Below are 8,138 nucleotides of genomic sequence, written 5' to 3' on the forward strand. Positions count from 1 at the left end.
GGAAGACCAGAAATTAAAGCTGTAGAACAGGGCTAGGTTGATACGGAATTAGAAGGCAGGAATTCCTACTTTCCTGAGTTCCTGTGCCTTTTTGATAACTCATGAGTGATGTGTCTGACCAGGAGATAACTAGGAAGTAATGCTTTAGTTATCTTCTGTATCTTTGCTGCCTATGGTGCTAGACTTTATATTGAGAGACCACACTTATATCTATGACTTTCTGGGACATGGTTACCAGACACAATTAGAAAAAGAACATTCAATTTAAATATTGAAATCGACTCAACAAAAGCTGCAGTTTTGGAGAAAAACAGTTCATTCTATTAAACCAGTTCCTTTTTATTCTTCTGTTCTGCTTCATTTCATTTTGTGTAAGTGTTTATTTTTCTTTCAAGGAAGTTGAAGCAGTAAGTTTTCATGGAGAAATGGAATCACACGTCAACTGATTTCATTTTGTTGGGGTTGTTTCCCCAAAATCAAATTGGCCTTCTTCTCTTGTTCCTTACCGTCCTCACATTCTTCCTTGCCTCAGTGGGTAACATGGCCATGATTCACCTCATACGTGTGGATCCCCATCTCCACGCACGGATGTACTTTCTGCTCAGCCAGCTCTCCCTCATGGACCTAATGTACATCTCCACCACCGTCCCTAAGATAGCTTTCAATTTCCTCTCTGGCCAGAAAAGAACCTCCTTCCTGGGATGTGGTGTGCAATGCTTCTTCTTCCTGACCATGGGTGGTTCTGAAGCCTTACTCCTGGCCTTCATGGTCTATGACCCTTATGTGGCCATCTGCCACCCTCTCCATTAGACCATCCACATGAGTAACAGGATGTGTGTGAAGATGATCATAGGATCTTGGACACTGACGTCCATCAACTCTTTGGCACACACAGTCCACATCCTCCATATTCCTTATTGCAGACCTAGGGCCATCGATCATTTCTTCTGTGATGTCCCAGCCATGTTGTCTCTTGCCTGTATGGACAACTGGGTCCATGAGTACATGGTTTTTGTGACCACAATCCTCTTTCTCCTTCTTCCTTTCCTTGGTATCAACACTTCCTATGGCCGGGTCCTATTTGCTGTCTATCATATGCACTCAAAAGAGGGAAGAAAAAAGGCCTTCACCACCGGTTCAGCACATTTGACTGTAATGATCTTTTACAACGAACCTTTTGTCTACATCTATCTTCGGCCCAAGAATCTCCACTCACCAGCTGATGATAAGATCCTGGCATTCTTCTACACCATCCTCACCCCAATGCTCAATCCCATTATCTACAGCCTGAGGAATAAGAAAGTCCTGGGGGCCATGACAAGAGTGTTTGGGATATTCTCCTCTCTGAAAGAATGATCATGACTCTCTCTACTTTCCTTTCTATATTTCCCTTTTGCATATTGATTAGAACATCCTAGAACAGTGTTGCCCAATAGAAATATATTAATAATTTAAAATTTTGCAGTAGATACATTTAAAAGTAAAATTTACTTAAATTATATTTTTACTTAGTCCAAAACAGCATTATCAACATTAACATTAACAACATTGATATTAATTATATAGTGTATTATTTTAAGATATTATATCCAATATATTATGTTTGTGTGTATATTACTATCACTATAATACTTATATGACATAATTTCTTCATGTAATTCATATGAAATTATTAGTGAAATCTTTTACTTTGTTTTCATTCTAAGCCTTCAAACTCTTGTGTGCATTTTATACTTAGAGCACACTGAAATTTGGACTATACACATTTCAAGTGCCCAATACCCACATGGGGCCTGTGTCTACAGTGTTGGACAGCAAAGCCTTAGAGCATCTAATAAAATGTTTTCAGAAGTTACATATATGTCTATGTGTGTGTGTTCGTGTATTCTGTATAAAAATCTATTTGTGCTGTATACAATAGTGATGGTGGGATGAGAATTAGCAAGCAAAACAAGCCTGCTGAAGTGTTGTTTGACTAATTGACATCTGGAGTCCATTTTATCCTTTCACAAAACTATTCACAGACAGCTTTTTTGACTTAGAATTTTTCTTATTTCAATAAAAATATTGAGATTAAAGAACCTGAATAATGATATGAGAATAATCCACATTCACTTCTACATTCAAGTTAATAAAAGTATATATTTAAATGACCTTAACAGTGTTACTTGTACTTAAGTTATTTACTTAAAGGCAGAGAGACAAATGACTGGGTAACTACAACACGCAACATATAACATGGAAACAGGGACTTCAGTTTTCAGATATGGCATGTAAAATACAAATATGACCTTTGGCAGTTTGAAGTTATATGCTAACATATCTAATGTTGTGTTTCACAAGGTTTCATTACCATTATTTTATTAATACACTTAAGTTACTTCAAGTCTATCCATAAATGGGCTTATGTAGGGGTTCTGATATTTATGGAAAAAAAATTAAGTCTCAGAGAAGTTCAACCATGCCATGTATTGCCCAAATTCACACTGTCAATATCTTTCTCTGGCCTCTTAATATCTTTTTAAGTGTTTTTATGACTTGAATCCATTTTAAACTTAAAATATTTCTTATGCATCACCATTCAAGTTATTTCCCCAAAATATAAATTTGATCTCATCATTCCACAAACTGTGATTTTCTGTTAGATTCTCAAAATTTTGTAACCTTAAATTTATATTCAATAACTACATGATGAGTGCAATGCCCACTGTCTGGGGAATGGACACGCTTGAAGCTCTGACTCGAGGGGATGAGCGGTACATGGGCAATATATATAACCTGAACTTTTGTACCCCCAAAATAAGCTGAAATTAAAAAAAATAGGATTTTCTATACTAATAAAAAATAATCTTGAAGTTAGAAGATTTAAAAAAAAAAAAACATTCTGGGTGCATCTTGAAAGATTGGTAAGAATTGATCAGGTGAAAGAGGAAATCAAGTTTCAAAGACTGGGAAGCAAGACAGAATAAGAACCAGTAAGATAATTACACCCTGTATGTATCCAGCCTGAAATACATGTGGAAAATTCTGGATGATTAACATCTTTAGAAACTAGCTCTTGGATATTCAGAAAATGAGAATTATTAGGAAAATGAGAAGTGGAATAACAGGTCCAGTGCAATGATTCAGTTACGTGAATCAGTATTTTACTCTGGAAAATCAACAAAGAAGCTGGTGCTCTGTTCTTTCTGGAGATGGGATCCAGCATTTTCCAAAGGAAGCCAGAAAAGTCTGGCTTAAATTTCAGCATCTATATCCTCACCCTGGATGCACGGATAGAGGGTTAATAAAAACACATCAGATTGTTTTCTTTGTAACCACAAGCAGCGTTCTTAGTTTGTAAGAATAAAGTCTTGGGTTCCCTTAAAAAAAATGGTTTTTGAATGTACATTATATCTGTTTATCTGTTTCTATCACCCAATCTACAAACTTAGTGCCACAGGTTCTCTAGACCTCTAGTCTGTCCCTACAGTCCTTTATTCACCTCAGAAACTCAACAAGTTTCCACCCCCGGAAAATTCTGTTCCACTTGTCTTATGACTGCCTGAGTTGTTCCCTTTCATTAAGATATAACTCAAAATTCGGACTGAACCAGCCATGGTGGGGCACACCTGTAGTTCCAGCAATTTGAGAAGCTGAGGTGGGAAGATTGCCTGAGTTCAGTAGTTCAAGTCTAGCCTGAGCAACATATCAAAATACCACATCTTAAAAAAAAAAAAATCACCCCATCTTCATCAATAGCTATCTCCTTTCCCCACAACTCCACTGCTATAGTGCTTATAACAACATTTTTAATTAACACTTATTTATGTCTAAGTCTCCTTTTTAGTTGAAGTTAATATTATAAAATATTATAATAATTGTAACAATTAGGATGATAATGCTAGGTAATATTTACTAACTGTAAATGTTTTCTTTGCACATGTAAGTTATCCTTCTCTACAACACTATGGTTTTGATACTTGTTCCATGTTGAGTGAGTGCTTTCAGGCTTGGTGATAAAAAAACATCAAACTAATTAAAAACTAGAAAGAAAAAACTACCTTAGGTCAGAGAGCTGGGAAAGGAAACAATTTGGAAGGCAGTTTTCTTTGCATCGAGGCTGAGGCTCTGAGTCTCCATGTTACCTGCTTCTGCATGAACTAGAGCATCATGATTTGATTTGAGAGGCACCACGGAAGAATTGAGTGCTATGCCATGCACTGCTGAGGGCATTTGTTTGTAGTATGTTCTTTTTGTTTTTGTGATGCAACTTCAGGGAAATTGTGAACATGCTACATGATAGATCCAGGGGAAAATAGAAGCAGATAATTTCTCTACACAAAGTTACGAGTTCATTGCTTAGAGTTTCCTTTTTCTTATTCAAATTAATGATGAACTGAGACCCAGATTCCTCCACCTATGATACATTTCATTCATTATTTACTACAGGTATCAGGTTTTCTTCTTGAATTTAAAAAATATGTATATTATTCTGCTCTGAATATGACCTCTAGGATTAATTTTTTTTTCTTTTTTTGAATTTTTAAACATTCTACGTTGTTTTGATCTGGAAAAATCAACAATTATATGATTCTTCATGTAGTAAAAAGTATATTAACATAGTCTATCATATATTGGAGAAATCAAACAAATTGATTAGTCTTTACAAAACAGCAACAACAAAACAGCAACAATGCTGATGGGATAATACCAAGCTGAAAAAATAGCCTCTAGAATTTCCGCAGGCAAATGCAATTGGCAAGTTGCTGGAGTTCATTCACCTCCATTTTCTCCTTATTATTAATAATTCTAGCAATGCACGGAATCCTTCCTATGTGATATGGTTCTTGTTACTATGGGTGAAACGATAAACAAATAGCTACAGTCTTTTACCTTGTGGAGCCCAGATGCTGATGTGAGGTACATTACGCATCATGTTTGGCAGTGATGACGTCAGGGAGAAAAGTAGTACATAATTTATCTCACTGAGCAGTCAGAGAGGCCAATCAGTCACAATGAAAGGGTTGGCCATGTTAACCTCAAGGATTACCCCCCCCCAACCCCTCTGAAGACTGAGGAAGAAGAGCAGCAGGAGGAAGTGAGCAGAGAGGGGTAGAACACATAGATCAGGGCTGTGCCAGGGCCAGGGCAGAGCAAAGAATCTGGACTTCATTATAAATGTAGAAGAAGCCTTGCAGAGAAATATTTTCTAAAATACAACCATCTGCATCCACTTTCCCAGTCAAATGGAGTGAATTCTATGTAAATATCTGTAAGTGTGACAAAATGGAAACCTGCATCACAGCCACTACTTCCAAAGAATACCGTGTTGAGCCATTAAAATCAGCTGTGTATTTTATTTTAAATTTTCCTTTCAATTATTGTAGAAATATTGAACTCTAAGTGGCTCTAAGGAACCACAGTTATTTTCATCTGTGATTGTTCTATGGGCATATTGTTCCATAGTATAGTAGGATAAGTGCAGTTAACAAAAATGTACAATTACCCGTACAACAACACGGGTTTACACTATATGGGTCCACTTATTCACAGCTTCTGCAAGGCGACTGCAGGTCTTGAGTATGTGTGGATTTTGTTATATGCAGGGACATGGAACCAATCCCCCCCATACTCAGGAATGACTGCATTGTAGATTTCAAAATACCTAAAAGAGAGGGTTTTGAATGTTCTCATTACAAAGCAATGATAACTGTTTAAGGTGATAAATATGCTAATCACCCTAATGCACAATGTATATACATATATATCAAAATTGTACCCCATAAATTTGTACAAATAATTTTTAAAAAAATAAATAAAAGAGCCTCTTTCAGTCATGAGGGCAGACACTACATCTTTCTGTTATTGATCTTTCTCAGTCTCCCTTACAATTCCAAGAACAGATCAGTGACACAATTACACAGTGAAAGAAGAACGGGGTCTTGTCAGAACACCTCTTTGTGAAGTGGCCAGTGACATTATGGTTTCAAATATCTTCCAACTAAAAGATTCTAGTCCAGGACAGAAATATGCTGTCATGGGATACCCAACATTGAGGGATAGATTATTGTTGAAAAGTTATATTCTGCTAGTTCTTACATAGCAAAAGCCATCACAAAATTTTTTGAATGTATTTTTAATTGTCAAATAAAAATTATATATATTTATGTGACACTATATGATGTTTTTATAAACATTTATAATGTAGAATTATTAAATCAGCCTAATTAACAAACCCATCACCTCACATATTTATTATTTTTTGTGGTGAGAAAATTTAAAAGCCACTTTTGTCAATTTTGAAATATATAATGCATTATTATTTATTATATTCACCATTCTGCACAATAGATCATGAAAGACTTTTCCTCTTGTCTGACTAAAACTTTGTACACTTTGACTAACATCTCCTCTTTTCCCATCTACTCCTGCCCCTGAGCCTCTTGTAACCATTATCCTACTCTCTGCTTCTATGAGTTCGTTTTTTTAGATTCCACATATAAGACAGATCATGTTTGTCTTTCTGTGCCGGGATTATTTTACTTAGAATAATGTCCCTTAGGCTAATCCACATTACTGCAAGCAATGAGATCTACCCCTTTTTTGAAGGCTGAATCCTATTCCATTGTGTATATATACCACCTTTTCTTTACGAATTCATCCGAGAATGGACATGTAGGTTGCTTCTGTACCTTAGCAATTGTAAATAATGCTGAAATGAACATAATAATGAAGATGTCTCTTTGGCATATTTATTTCAATCCCTTTGGATGTATATTTAGAAATAATATGGTAATTTTATTTTTAGTTTGTTAAGGAACCTCCATATTGTTTTCTGTAATGGCCATATTAACTTACATTCCCATTAAGAGTACATAAGGGTTCCCTTTTGTCCATATCCTCACCAACACTTGCTATAATTTTTCTTTCTGATAGTAGCCATTCTAACAGTTGTGAGGCAATATCTCATTTTGGCTTCAATTTGCATTTTCCTGATCAGTAACAATAAGCAGTTTCTCATATATCTGTTGGCTATTTGTATGTCTTCTTTTGTGAAGTGCCTATTTAAGTTCTTTGCTTATTTTTTGATTGGGGTATTTGTTTTCTCACAATTGAGTTGTTTGAATTCCTTACATATTTTCTATTCTAGACCCTTATCAGATGTATAGCTTGCAAATATTGTCTCCTAATTCGTGGGTTGTCTCTTCACTCTATAAATGGTTTCCTTTGCTGTACAGAAGGTTTTCAGTTTCATGCACTCCCATTTGTTTATTTTTTGCTTTTGTTGTCTGTGCTTTTGAGGTCACATCAAAGAAATTGCTGTCCAGGCCAATGTTGTGTAATAGCTCCCCTTTGTTTTCTTCTAGTAGTTTACAGTTTCAGGTTTTATATTTAAGCCTTTTTAATGAAAATAATCTTTATTATATCAAGCAATACATACATACAAAAATGCAAACAGTTTAGTCATTCTCTTTCAGATGCTTTTGTCAACTTACAATAAATGCAAAGCTGAAATCTACTTACAGTCCTAGTATGAAAATTTTCAGGGATCCTTCTTGGTTTTGGTAGGTTGCTCTTTTTTCTGTACTCCTAACTTGCACATTTTTAAAATAGACTTCAAAGCACTAATAGTCATGCAGATGCTTAAGTAACAAAGAAGTTACATTAAGCAGAATCTACACTGTATGGCAAACAGGGACCAGCTAACTAAGGAAAGCAAGCCCTGAGTGTGTATTAAAAATAAAAATCCCAAGGGCTGTATTAACTTATGAAAAGGAACAAAGAAGAACATTGGGTAACAGAAATATATGCAAAAGCGAAGATTATAGGAACACCTGGGTGTCTTGGAGGCAAACTACAGTTTGCTGTAAGATAATGTAAGATAAAACTTCACATGCATCTTTTAAATCAATGCAAAAAGAAAAAAAAAAAAGGTAGTGCCTAACTACTTAAAATGCAAATCCTAATTAACCGCAAAATGTTTTCTCAATCTCTGAAACTGATACAGTAGGTTCAGAGTCAAGTGAGCCATGAGAAGAAATCCCAAACTGCTACTATTCTGAAAGCAAGAGTTTTATCTGAACAGGGAAGATGAACTGTAATGTCTCATCTTGTAAAAAGGTGGAAAACCTTCAAAACCAACAAGCCAGCTAGGA

At 35.5% G+C, this 8,138-nt stretch overlaps 1 pseudogene; it reads left to right on the forward strand.

Annotated features, from left to right (window-relative positions):
• Nucleotides 1-417: 417 nt before the first annotated feature.
• LOC123649300 lies at nt 418-1,356 on the forward strand (annotated as a pseudogene).
• The last annotated feature ends 6,782 nt before the right edge of the window (nt 1,357-8,138 follow it).

This window comes from Lemur catta, chromosome 13, assembly GCF_020740605.2.
Source record: "Lemur catta isolate mLemCat1 chromosome 13, mLemCat1.pri, whole genome shotgun sequence".
In the NCBI taxonomy this organism is placed as follows: Eukaryota; Metazoa; Chordata; class Mammalia; order Primates; family Lemuridae; genus Lemur; species Lemur catta.